This window comes from Lycium ferocissimum, unplaced genomic scaffold (genome assembly GCF_029784015.1).
Source record: "Lycium ferocissimum isolate CSIRO_LF1 unplaced genomic scaffold, AGI_CSIRO_Lferr_CH_V1 ctg4329, whole genome shotgun sequence".
Taxonomy (NCBI): Eukaryota; Viridiplantae; Streptophyta; class Magnoliopsida; order Solanales; family Solanaceae; genus Lycium; species Lycium ferocissimum.
This window is the reverse complement of record NW_026725644.1, coordinates 34,335-48,295: the sequence shown is the minus strand read 5'-3', so window position 1 is coordinate 48,295 and position 13,961 is coordinate 34,335.

The window sequence follows — 13,961 nt, the reverse complement described above, 5'->3', positions numbered from 1 at the left end:
TATCCATGTAATTCTCAAAGTATCCCCTATTAAGTCAATAATGGTGCATTCATTCAGTTGGATTTCTATACCACGTGCTGCATTTGCAGCATTTTCGAATGACTGTCCAAAAAAAGTGGCCCCCTTTGTTGGTAGATCAAAGTATTCACTTTCTCTTATTGCATTGTTTTTCTAACGGTTTTATTGGATATTCCATCTTTTATTTTTAGAAATTTATGGATAACATGTGTTACATCTTCTGATGTCGGCTTAATACAAAATTCCTTCTTTCCCCAAACAAAAATTGATCGAAGTCGTTTCGTTGTCTACCTCCAACTCATGTAAAAAAAAAAAAAAGGTGGGGATCCATATGTGTGCTGTAGGTCCTACCAAAACTTTCTCTACATTTTTTAGGCTCATTGTCACTTATGCCCTTATTTTGTGTTGCTATTTAATTTTTGTCCCTAAAAAAAAAAAAAATTAAAAAAAATTCTGTATGTTCCGCACCATTAAAAACTTATGGCCACTAGGCATAAAATTTAGGAAAAATAACAGCCTATGTCTATTTGGAAAAAATATTTACCCAAAATGACTCGTATTTTTAATATTACTCAAAATGACCTTTTATACATTATTATACACTTTTATATAAGATCGACACATTATTTACAGTAAGTGTATAATGTTGTATATCATGTGTATAAACACTATTGTAAAAAAAAAAATTGGCTATACAGATGTAAATTAAAAATATAACTACGTGGATATAATATTTATGCTGGAATGTATATTATTGAAATTATTCCTAAAATTAATTGCTAAAGGCAAAAATTAAATACCAGCCCATTTGAAGGACAATTCGTTCAATTTCTTCCATTTTTTTAGTTTTTAATTTGTAATAGACAAATTCCGTTTTTTAAAACTAAACTATATAAAAGCATGAGTTGAAGAAGTGGATCGTCGACCAAGGGCAATTTGGTCAAAGCACTTGCCATTGAATAATTCCATTAGTTAAAAGTAGAATCTTAGTATAGCTTAGTATTAAATATATTCGCACTTTTCCTATTTTGCCCCTGCTCATAAAAATTGCATCAGAACAGATGATGTCATTTCAAGTGGCAAGTATTAATTATGTTTTTGGCCACGTGTCACTTTTACACTCCTTTTACTTTTCACTGTTCTATCATGGTCACATAATTCCACTTAATAAACAATAATTCCACTTAATAAACAAATAACATTTGTGTATATGTATTAATGTTCATCTATATATATATCAACAAGGCAAATTTAGGTATGTTTATTATATATATATATATATATATATATATATATATATTACTACCCAATACATAAATCTTTACAATTGTACACAACTACATACACATAGATATACTATATAATCCAAATATGTTGGCGCGCAAGAAAGACATATGCCGTCTAGTAAACTTAGAAGTACTCACACTAGTCGACAAAAAATGATTGTAATGGACTAAGGAGGTGATATTTGACTACAAATATTTGTATTTAAGTGTCATTTGCCTCGCATTTCAGTGCGTTCATAGTGTGAACATAGTAATTTGAGTCTTAACTGTAGTTTTGTATGTGTAGGAGGTACCCTGGCCAACATAGAAGGAAAACATGTAATTTGGAGTGAAAAACGAACAACGACAGACAAGGTAGGGCAGCACCCAGGCCGCGCGCCGCGCCTCTGCCTCGTCCAAGCACTTAGGCAATATATGCCTATGTACTATACGAAAGGAATAATTGAGAAAGTAAAAAGGAGGGCTAATTGATCAATTTCATATAGTATATTGTAAGTATAATCGACTAATCAAGGATGAAACTAAGTAATAAAATTCCTCAAGACATTTCCAGAATTCACACTTTAAACATAAAAAGACTCACATTTGCATGCTACGGCACAAGAGCAAGATGAGAATCCAGGAGCAAAGAAGAACATAACAAGAGGATATAGCAAAGTAAAGAAAGCAGCAAGCAAGTTCGATATGTGCTGATTATGATATCATCTCATTTCATATGATGCATTAATATGAACTGTGACTTGGTACTGATGATGATAAGTGAGACAAAGGAACATCCAAGGTCTTTGCCGGATCGTGTAAAAGAGAGATGAGAATCCGTGATCCGAGGTTGTTACCGGAGCGGAATGTGTTATACTCACTGCCCGAGGTTTCTTGCCGGGACGAGGGTGTACATGGACTTCGCGGGTCCCCCATGGGTCATGACTATTGAGACGTGGAGGTTTCCGTCCGTAGCATGTGTGTACAGGTTTGAGGTATTTGGCCAGTGCATTGCATCACATGTGCATTCCCGGCCTCTTACATCCATTCTTCATTGTTGTTCTTGTATATGACACTTGATATTGAGTTGATCTTGTGTTGATTGGGTTCGTGAATGTGCTTGATTGCTTCCATGTCTACTTGTTGATTTCTTTCTTCGGATATGTGAACTAATTGTTGTCGGCCTATGATACTTATCAGTACATAGTGTTTGTACTGATACTACCTTGCTGTACTCTTTTTTGAGTGCAGAATTTGCTACGGGATCCACGCCAACACCTCGTGAGTGATTCGCGAGGCTTCTTGGTTTCCAAGGTGAGCCATGTTCCAGATCCGCAGCCCGAAAAACTCTTCTTTTATGATATCTATCTTTCTGTTTCGAGACAGTATTTCAGAAACTTATGTGTTTCCTATATTCAGACTTATGTAGTTTTGTAGTGGCTCTTGTACTATGACTTGACCAGATTCTTAGGGTTTTGTTTGTACTTCCGCACTTTGATAATTATGATGAGATTTGAGACTGCTTATATTATTTAATCTTCTGCATATTATTCTAAAAATGGTAGAGTAAGAGAAGGGTTCGCCCACCAAGAGGGTTAGCATGGGTGCCCACTCGATCCACTAGTTGGGTCGTGACAGAGTGTGTGTGTGTGTGTGTGTGTGTGTGTGTGTATGTGTGTGTGCGTACGCGCTTGATCCTCACAAAAAATTAATCAAAGCAATTCGTTATATGCCACTTACAACTTGTAATTCCATATAACATACTTTTACAAGTTTAAACAATACAATGAATAAAAACTATTATGAAATGTCAATCAACTCTAGCATCTTAACTTTCAAACAATGAAAAAAATCACAATTTCTTAAAACAATATTACTATCATACTATTCATTTTATCTCCCTATAATTGAATAATCAATAAACTTTATCAGTATTATAATTAAAACGTAACTCCTTCATAAATAAAACGTAACTCCTTCATGAATAAAAATAAATTTTCTTTGAAATAGCGGAATCTGTAAATGACAATATATTGAAGAATGATAGTAAAGAAAACTTAAGAAACCGAATCTGTAACCTCTTAGAACTGGTCCGGTTTTGGAGATTGCCTCTTTAACCTGAGCCAAACACTAAGAAAATTCCACTGCCCCTTTTTCAGATTAAGTGTGCTGAATAATGAAAATCTAACCCTCAAAATGAAGGGGGTACACTCCTATTTATAGCTATAAATAGATGGGCCTTAGTACAATCTAAAAAAGGCCTTTCTAAGAAAACCCTAAAATGGATAAGGCGGCGTCCGTACGGGTACTCTGACACCCGTACTGTTGTCAGCGCACATGGCGGAACGGTCAGGTGACGCGCGGCTTGGCCAATAACGGATACATCGAGCCTATGTTGAGTGTCTTCGCCTCAGGCTCGGGTTTTCTGTGCTTATCAACATACCCTCAGTTTTGACACTCAGTTGGATGAACTCACAACCCCTCGGTCCTCGTTCCTACGATGGCCAACGACCTCATTCTTCTTCTCGTATTGGACAGCTGTAATATTTACTCCGGTTCTTACCGAATACAAATTGCTTTGGTTTTTACCGTATACAATATGTCAACATACTATGATTTCAGTTATTTCAAGTGCATATTCCAATTTTAATTCATGGGGTAAAAACGCCTAAGTATATTTTTCATTTCTGCTTCAAATGTTAATTGATTTTCTATCTATATCAGCTCATCTCGAACTTACTTGCTTTACTTTGCTATATATCCTCTTGTTCTGTTCTTCTTTGCTACTGGATTCTCACCTTGCTCTTGTGCTTTAGCAATTGTGAGTCTTTCAGTTTAAAGAGTCAATTTTTGAGATATTATTAGTACTTCTAAGTTTGCACTGATCTGAATTGAAATGTCTAAACTCCACGAGAAAATCCAGTGAAGTTTCTTGGTCTTTTATTGTTGGAAATTGATCCCAAAAAAAATTCCAAAGTTGACTTGGAAGTAGGAGAGCTCAAATTCATCATTCCACATGACTAATTAATGCAATTGATATATATATTTTTATAGACTGTTCATTGTAGAAAATATTTTGACTACCAACAGTTCATCGTTTCAAATCACTTGTTTAGGAATTCTTCTTGGCTCATACTACGAATATACTCTAATATAATTTTCTTGGAGCATAGAATATTACTCCTCGTTTCCAAATTAATATTGTTAATTTTCACGTTCACAAGATCTATTTCCGTAATATTGATTTTTTTACGGAAATATATATGAATTGTAGTACCTTTGGTTTAGTTTCTAAGTTTGTAATAATACTTATGAAACGAATACTCATCTTTTGCATTCCTTACAACAAGTTTTAGTTTATTGTCCAAATATGAACAGTATACAAGAATTTGTGATATACTCCCTCCGTCCTAATTTGTTTGACACTTTTCGTTTTTCGAGATTCAAACTTTTTAATTTGACCGTGTTTTTGAACATAGAATATTTCAATTATTCGTGATAAAATATACATATTTGGATACTATATAAAAAGGACTATAAATCATCATAATTAATAATTTGAAATATTTAAGAGACATATGAAAAAATTACAGTCAAAGAGTACAACTCATTTTACTCTCGAAAAGCAAAAGGTGTCAAACAAATTGGGACGGAGGGAGTAATAAATAAGTACTTCTAAGAAAGTCTTTTTTATAAATGATTCTTGAAATACATATTTTTGAGATACATATAATAAGTGCAATTCTAAGTTTAAACGTAATTATATTGAAAGCCTTAAAATCAAAGGGACAATCTTTCAGACTTAATTTCCTCGAACTTTCGTTTTTGGAAATTGGTCCAAAGACTGCTTTCCAAAGTAAAACGACCTTGACTTCCATCACATTATAACCAATGTTTTAAAAGGCGTTTTTACGAGCGAGCCCTGGGGCTGGGCATACCAAAAATGCCCCGGGGCGATGGGTCGGGGCGAAAGTCTCCAAAGGCGTACGCTCAGGCGTTTGAGGCGAGTTTTTTTTGTTGGGGCGTAAGTCCAGAAAACTTCTTCGAACTAAAACGAAATTTGTTAAAAAAGTCCTTAATATAATGCCCAAATTATCAAAAGTCAACATGTAATTACTCAAATGTTTTAAAAAGGAACTGAAACATTAAATTTAAAAGTCAATTTTTTTATTGCTAGAATGCCTAATATATTTTCTTTTCCAATTATTTATCTTGTCTTCTACTATCTCAAAAAAGTAACGAGCAGTCACTTGTACTTGTAAGTAGCGTATAATAGATTGTTCTAATTAGTTTTTTTGTGCGGGTGGAGTATGTATATATATATATATATAATAGATTGTTCTAATTAATTTTTTTTTTTGGGGTGGAGCATATATATATATATTCTTTTTCAATTATTTATCTTGTCTTCTACTATCTCAAAAAAGTAACGAGCAGTCACTTGTACTTGTAAGTAGCGTATAATAGATTGTTCTAATTAGTTTTTTTTGGGGGGTGGAGCATATATATATATATATATATATCACTTATTTATAATTTTCTTTAATTTTTTTACGCTATTTCACCTATTTAAAAGTATTTATTATAATTATATCATTTTATAAAATACTAAAAATTAAAACCCCATGGGGCTTACGCCTCACTAAGGCAGACGTAAAACGCCCCGCCTTACGCCCTCGCCTTTTAAAACACTGATTATAACACCTGTGGCATTTATCTTTTTCTTGCTTATAATAGACTAATGATTACTACATTCTTTGGGAATTTATTATTAGGAAAGACTTTGGCGACAAACTGTTAATATTTCCAAATAAACACTTCAGAAATTTTTACGCGAAATCTCGTATTCACATTATATTTCAATGTTAAGGATAAGATTAATATCAAACAAAATAAATTGTCTTGTCAAATCTTCTCTGTTCTTGCTATTACTCATATGTTCATTTTTATTTGCTTACTATGGACCTTGCACGCCCTTGAGAAATAATAAATGAAGTGCATAATTTATCATGATACTCATATTAATTGGTGTATAATTTTAATGATTTTGAAACATGATTTGTCATTAGTAATTAATGTTAAGGGTAACATAGGAAAAATAAATTACTTTTCTCTTGATATGCGAAAGTGGATAATTAAAAGTGAAAATCTATTTTTGGAATAGTAGACAAGTAAAAGTGCACTGAGGGAGTAGTTTCTTTGTTTCTATGTCCTCACACATATATAAAGCATTTTGGGAAAAATCTATATTGCTCTAATCCATGATCATAATTTGCCAATTGAAATAAAATATTTTTAGTTGATACCTTACCTAGTGGCGTTGTTTGGAGCAGTGTTTTAAAAAGCAGTTTCAAGACTCGTCCCGAGACGGGGCACTGGCAAAACATCATGGGGCTTACGTGTGGGGCTTAGTTCCAGTGAGGCTTACGCCCTAAGCCCCCTATTGTACGCCCTAAACACGCCTAATGTCCAACGCTCGGGGCTCGCCTAACAGTTCTTACACAAATTATATGTTAAATTCCTTAATTAAAATTATTTCCCACATAATTCTTCAACAAATGAATGATACTTAATAGTTTTTCATCTATAGAAATAAGAAGATTGGGTATAACTAAAAAAAAAAAAACTCGTAGTATTGCATATTTACTATTTGAGAACATCGTGAGGATAAATAACACTTATTATTTCTTTTAAAAATACATAGCCGAACCGTACATTTTCACTTGTCAATTCGTCTTTTGTATTATGTATCAAAATTATCATATTTTATTATTCCGCTATTTCAAAGTAATTTTATTTTTATTCATGAAGGAGTTACGTTTTATTCATGAAGGAGTTACGTTTTAATTATAATACTGATAAAGTTTATTGATTATTTGCTTATAGGGAGATAAAATGAATAGTATGATAGTTATATTGTTTTAAGAAATTGTGATTTTTTTCATTGTTTGAAAGTTAAGATGTTAGAGTTGATTGACATTTCATAATAGTTTTTATTTCATTGAATTATTTAAACTTGTAAAATTATGTTATATGGAATTACAAGTTGTAAGTGGCATATAACAGATTGCATTGATTAATTTTTTGTGAGGATCAAGCGCGCACGCACACACACATACACACACACACACTGTCACGACCCAACTAGTGGATCGAGTGGGCACCCACGCTAACCCTCCTGGTGGGCGAACCCTTCTCTTACTCTACCATTTTTAGAATAATTTGCGGAAGATTAAATAATATAAGTAGTCTCAAATTTCATCATAAATATCAAAGTGCGGAAGTACAAACGAAACCCTAAGAATCTGGTCAAGTCATAGTACAAGAGCCACTACAAAACTACATAAGTCTGAATATAGGAAACACATAAGTGTCTGAAATACTGTCTCGAAACAGAAAGATAGCTATCATAAGAGAAGAGTTTTCCGGGCCGCGGATCTGGAACATGGCTCACCCTTGGATAGGGGTGGGCGTTCGGTTTTTTGGTTCGGTTTTTCAAACTTCGGTTCAGTTTTTTTGGTTTCGGTTTTTTGAAAGTGGACACCGAACACCGAACCGAATTAGTTCGGTTCGGTTCGGTTCGGTTTCGGTTTTTTAATTCGGTTTTTTTTTGGCATGGGCCTGAAATGAGATATTTTCTGCTTGTAAAATGGACTTTCTTTTTAATTAAAAATGAGATATTTTATTATTTTTAAGTATATGCTTACCGATTCTATAATGCAAAGATGTAAGCTAGATCATGCAATACATAAAGAACGAAAATGTAGAAGATGGGGGAAAAGAGAAAAAGGCAAGACAAGCTTAGGATCAATCCAAATACCCACCGATTCCTACTCTTTGGAAGCAATTCGGCAGCTTTTTCGTAAAGAACTAAAAGTAGGAAATAGAGGGGCTAAAAGCAATTTGACCTTAATTAGGCCAAAGAGTCGAAAAAAAAAGAACTTTCTAATATTCCTTTCCAAATAAGTCCTTATACTAAACGTACCAAAATTAGTTTATTAGAGAGTAGTACATGCTCTAAACTTGATCAAATAAGCACACTATTCATGATCATCTAAATTAGGCTAAGGTAAAACTAAGTGATTAACCTGCTCATTTCCGACTATAGGACTAAATAACATACGCCCATTTCTTTTCCACATCAAAAACAGAAAGCAAACATGTTCGGTACTGAATTTAAAACAAAACAACCAACTTTTATAGTAATGAGACAATCACAACCGATATTCATGACTTAATTGCTAACCAAATAAAGCATGCCTACATAGACGAGATGAAAGCGGAACCACAAAGAAAAAGCCAAAAAAAAAAAAAAAAACGGAGAAAGGGTCACAAAAAGAACCGAGAAAAATGAAAACGACATGAGCTGAAGAGCAAGAAGCATATATATATATATATATATATATAGCTAGAACCAAGACAAGCCACTGACCAGAAAATGCTTTATAACAGTAGCACTGTAGCAGCAGTAGTTACACTGTTCGGTTAAACCGAAAAATCGAAGAACCGGTGAACCGGAACCGAACACCGAATTTGTTATATAAAAAAAAATCGAAACCGTACCGAAACACCAAAAAACCGAAACCGAAAAACCGAATTAATTCGGTTCGGTTCGATTTTTCGGTTTTCGGTGTTTATGCCCACCCCTACCCTTGGAAACTCAAATAAGAAACCTCGCGAATCACTCACGAGGTGTTGACGAGGATCCTGTAGCAAACTCTGCACTCAAAAAAGAGTACAAAGATGGTAGTATCAGTACAAACACTATGTACTGGTAAGTATCAAAGGCCGACAATAATTAGTTCACATATACGAAGAAAGGAATCAACAAGTAGACATGTAAGCAATCAAGCACATTCACGAACCCAATCAACATAATATCAACGCAATATCAAGTGCCATATACAAAAACAACAATGAAGAATGGATGTACGAGGGAATGTTGTAACGACCCGTTTGGTCGTTACAGCTCTTTTGGCACTTTCGCCACTTCCGAGCATTGATTGACTCACTTTTGGCTCGAGGTTGACTTTTGGCAAAATGGACCTTTTCAGGAGTTTCGTCAACTCCGAGAAGTCCGAATGATTGTTTAGAACCTGTATGTATGATTGGTTCAGCTCCCAATGCATTTTGGTGCATCTCGGGACTTTAGATGGGAAATGGGAAGAAAGCACCGGTGGTTGACTCGGTCAACGAGACCTTCGTTTGAAATTTGAGACCATGAGTGCGTTCATAGCGTATTTTTGTATGGGTTTAGGTGGTCGGGTTGTGAGCAGATGGCCTCGGGAATAACCCGAAAATCTGATTGAAGACTTAGAGAAATTCGGGAAATCTGGTGTCTGGTGCCCGCAATGGCGGCACCAGAGCCGCCCCAGCGGCACCGCTGTGGCAGTGTGATGACCACTGGGGCGATGATGGGTAATAGAGGCCATACCGCTGCGACGGTACCCTAGCCGCCGTCGCGGCATTCCAACCGCCGTAGCGGTCACGACAAAGGGTATTTCATTTAATGTGACTTAAATAAGTCTTCGACCCTCATTATATCATATCTCGATATTGGAGCTTGGGAAAGCTGTTCTTGGAGACAAATTGAGGAGATTCTTGGAGGTAAAACTTTGTCCAATCCTTTACTCTTCCTTAATCACAATCATCTTAGAATTCCCCCTTCCCTTTTACAATCCCTTAGAGTTGGAATTTGAAGAAGGGTTTTGGGAGATTTTCCCTTAGGGTCCTATATGACAAACTGATGATATTGATGATAAAACTTGATGAATCTAAGCTTATTAATCATATATTTTTCACTTTTAACGTTGAATTTCGAATTTGGAGAATTAGGGTTCATACTCAATTTGGGGGTTTTTACTAGATATCAGATTTGGGGAAAATTTTTGAGCTAAATCAAAAATTAATGATTGGGTTATGATTACCTAGGATTCAATTTGGTATTTTACCCGCGAATATCCCGTTTCGCCCTTGTGGGTCTGTTTTCCAATTTCTAGGGTTAAAATGGACCTAATTGACATCATAGCAATATTAGTATTATTCTTCATGATTTCTAATATAGAATTCGATTATGCTTAGACTACTTTGGTTCTGAGCTTCAGAGGAAGGGCAAGGCGATAGAGTGACTTGTTGGTGTTGCGGTTCGGCAGTCCGGGTAGGTTATGATTTACCTTGGTGAGACTTCGTATAGCGAATCACATATTTAGATTATGATGTTGGAGATAGCATGTGAACCTTCGGGTGTGAAGTTGAGATGGATATTTCCTTAGGTTGGGCCCTGATGTGTGTTGGAACTAGCCACCCCGTTATGCGTGTCGATTGTTCAATTGTGTTGGCTTGATGCCATGTGTAGTTGGTAGACATAGAATTCTGCTCGTTGTCCTGATTTGGAATAGGATTGACATACCCGTTTTTGGTACTTGTACTTGATATATTGTTAGCGTACCCACTGTTGGTACTTGAGCTATTGACATATGTTGGCATACCCACTGTTGGTATTGTGATGTGATACATTGTAGCATAACCGTTGTAGTATTGGTGATATTGAACTCGACTGTTGGCGATTGACATATGCATTGCACGCATTCTCTCATATTTATCATGCATGGCCGATATTCGGTGATGATCCGATATCGTTGATTGAGCGAAACTGATATTTAATAAACTCTTTTACCTGAGTGATTATAAAAAAGGCCGATGTCCAAATATCCTTTCCGGAATCATTGTTTATATGAAACTGCCACTTGATAAACTCTTTTACTTGAGTGATTGTGAGGAGGCCGATGTCCGAGGTTCAATTCCGGAATCGTTGATTTATGAAACTGATATTTGACAACTCTTTTAAGTGATTGTGAGGAGGCCGATGTCCGATGGTTCTATTCGGGCATCGTTGTTGCATGGCCGATTTCGATGTTATTCCAAAATCGATTGTTAGTGCATGGGCTCCGTGGGTGCCCCAGGGTGGTGCCGGTGAGACTCCCCATGTGAGCAATTAGCCAGGGTCCCGTCTGTCTGTTTGGCAAAGATCCGGGACGGGTGGCATTTAGACTTCGCGAGTCACGCCGGGTTGTGCTACCGAGATGTCGATATTTCCATCCGGAGTGCATGTGCACACCTCATTTGCATAGCATGGCATGGTATCACATTCATACCATTACTGCACTGCATTGCATTATGGCTTGAGTGAGATATCGTGATGACTGTATTGTGACGATTGTGTTTGTTGACAATTGGACTGTGATGATTCTATTGTGGTGCTTGTTTCAGGATCGGATATTGTCAAACTTATTATATTGGGGTTAGATACTTACGTAGGTGTTGACGGATACTCGGTTACGATTATATTGTTTCATGAGTGATTGGTTTACTTGTTTATCGGTGTTATTTTCTTAATTGTGTTAACTATGCTTAGTCGGCCTATGATGCCTTCCAAGATTGTATTGCATCGACTGAGCACTTGCTGCATTCTTTTATGAATGCAGAGTATCAGGTCGGATCTACTTCTCTGACTCGTGGCTGATCGACTCCTCAGTTTCTACTTGAGTTTTCCAGGGTGAGCATGCGTCCGCTGACCTCGAAGACTCTTCTGTTGCTTATGTCTTGCTTTTCTTTCAAGACATGATTTGAGACTATTTATGTATTATCATTCAGACCTTAGTATTCGGATTTAGATGCTCTTGTATGACCAAACCAGATAATGGGATGGATTCATTTACTTCCGCACTTATCTATATTATATTATATTATATTATATTGTGAGACTTACGTCATTTTATTTCTTCCGCTATTATTTTATTGATTGTGAACGTTGAGTTAAGGGTTTGCCTACCGAGGTGGGAAAGGTAGGTGCCCGCATGACCTAGGCTGAAATGGGTCGTGACAAGTTGGTATCAGAGCCCTAGGTTACCCGGTCTTTAATACAAGTGCGCGTCTAGTAGAGCCTCGTGGATCGGTACGATGAGCTCCGTACTTATCTGCGAGAGGCTATGGGATGTTTAGGAAATCTCACTTTCTTTCTTTCCATCGTACTACTTTGTTCAAATTGGTATCTTGAAAGACCAAATTTGTATCTAACTCTTATCTCTTCTCTCACAGATGGTGAGGACTCGAGCTACTATGGCTCGAGGTCAAGTGCCGGAGCCCGTAACTACGGTTGGCATTCGAGGGCGCACTACAGTCAGAGGATGAGGTAGAGCGAGAGGCCGCGGGGCTGCCCCAGCTAGGGGTAGAGCTCCGACGGTAGGCCAGCGACGAGAAAGGTCTCCATCTCCCGAGCCCGAGTCTCAGCCGGGTAGAGACCAGACTGCAGAGGATGGTGTGGCCCCAGCATGGACACATCCGAAGGTTACTTCTGACCAGGCCGTACATGACACTATGGCCAGGATTTTACTTCACCTTGATGCCCAGCAGGCAGCCGCCAGTGTCACTACACCCGGCGGAGGTTCGCAGACTAGAGTTGGGGCACAGACCCCTGAGCAGGGACCCACGTGGGTAGCACATCCCGCTGCAGCTATGGCTCCCCGCATTGATACTATACCCGCCCCTGGTGAGGATATTAGGCCCATGGATGGCGCCGTTATAGCTGGGCGATCGAGGACACGGTGGGGAGGTTCAGGAAGTTAGAGCCGCCGAGGTTCTCTGGTACTTCGTCTGAGGATGCCTATGAGTTTATTCTTGATATGCATGAGTTGCTGCACCGTATGGGGATAATGGAGACCCACGGTGTTGATTATGTGTCCTACCAGTTTCGCGGCAACGCGAAGACGTGGTGGAGGTATTTCGTGGCGTGCAGACCAGAGGGTTCTCCTCTCTTGACTTGGACTCAATTCTACCGGGCCTTCCTTGAGAAGTATGTGCCCCGGTCTTTGAGAGAGGCTCGTAGGGAGCAGTTTCTACACCTTGAGCAGAGAGGCATGTCCTTGGAGTTTTATATGACCCGTTTCCTCTATTTGGCCCAATACTCTACTCCGTTGATTCCTACCGAGGTTGATAGGATCAGGCGCTTTGTTGGAGGACTAGTGGGCTCTCTACAGATTTCTTGCCTTCAGATGGAGTCTATAGGGGCTTCCTTCCGGTCCATTATTGAGCATGCTTCGATGGTTGAGGGCGCGAAGGCCCGTGCTTTTAGTGGTGGTGACAAGAGGCCACGTCAGACTGGAAGCTTTGGGGGTTCTGGTACGAGGGGCGCCGATTAGTTTTTGAGGCCACCTCAGCCCTATTCCGATCGTCCCGTGCATTCAGCATTACCGGCTTCCTTTAGTGAGCCACCTAGACAGAGAGCTCCTGAGAGCTCGTTCTCTAGACTAGTGGACAGGACTGCTTCATCCGGGTCTTCAGTTTCTGTGTTTCAGCACTCGACTCCTCTTACCTGTTTCTCTTGTGGGCAAGTTGGGCATATTGCCAAGAGATGTCCCCGACCAAGGCGAGATTATCAACCGTCGAGGACTCCTGTATCATCCGATAGTCAAGGAGGGACTTATCAGAGAGGCGGTGCTCAGTCAGGCGGCGGTATTTCCCATGATTCTAGAGGTGGGTCCCGGCTAGCTAGAGGTGGTATTCAGAGTGCGAGAGGGGGATCCCAGACTGGGCGTGGTGGAGCCCATTGTTAGTCATTTCCTGGTAAGCCTGAGGCAGAGGCCTCAGATGCTGTGATCTCGGGTACCATTTCTGTCCATC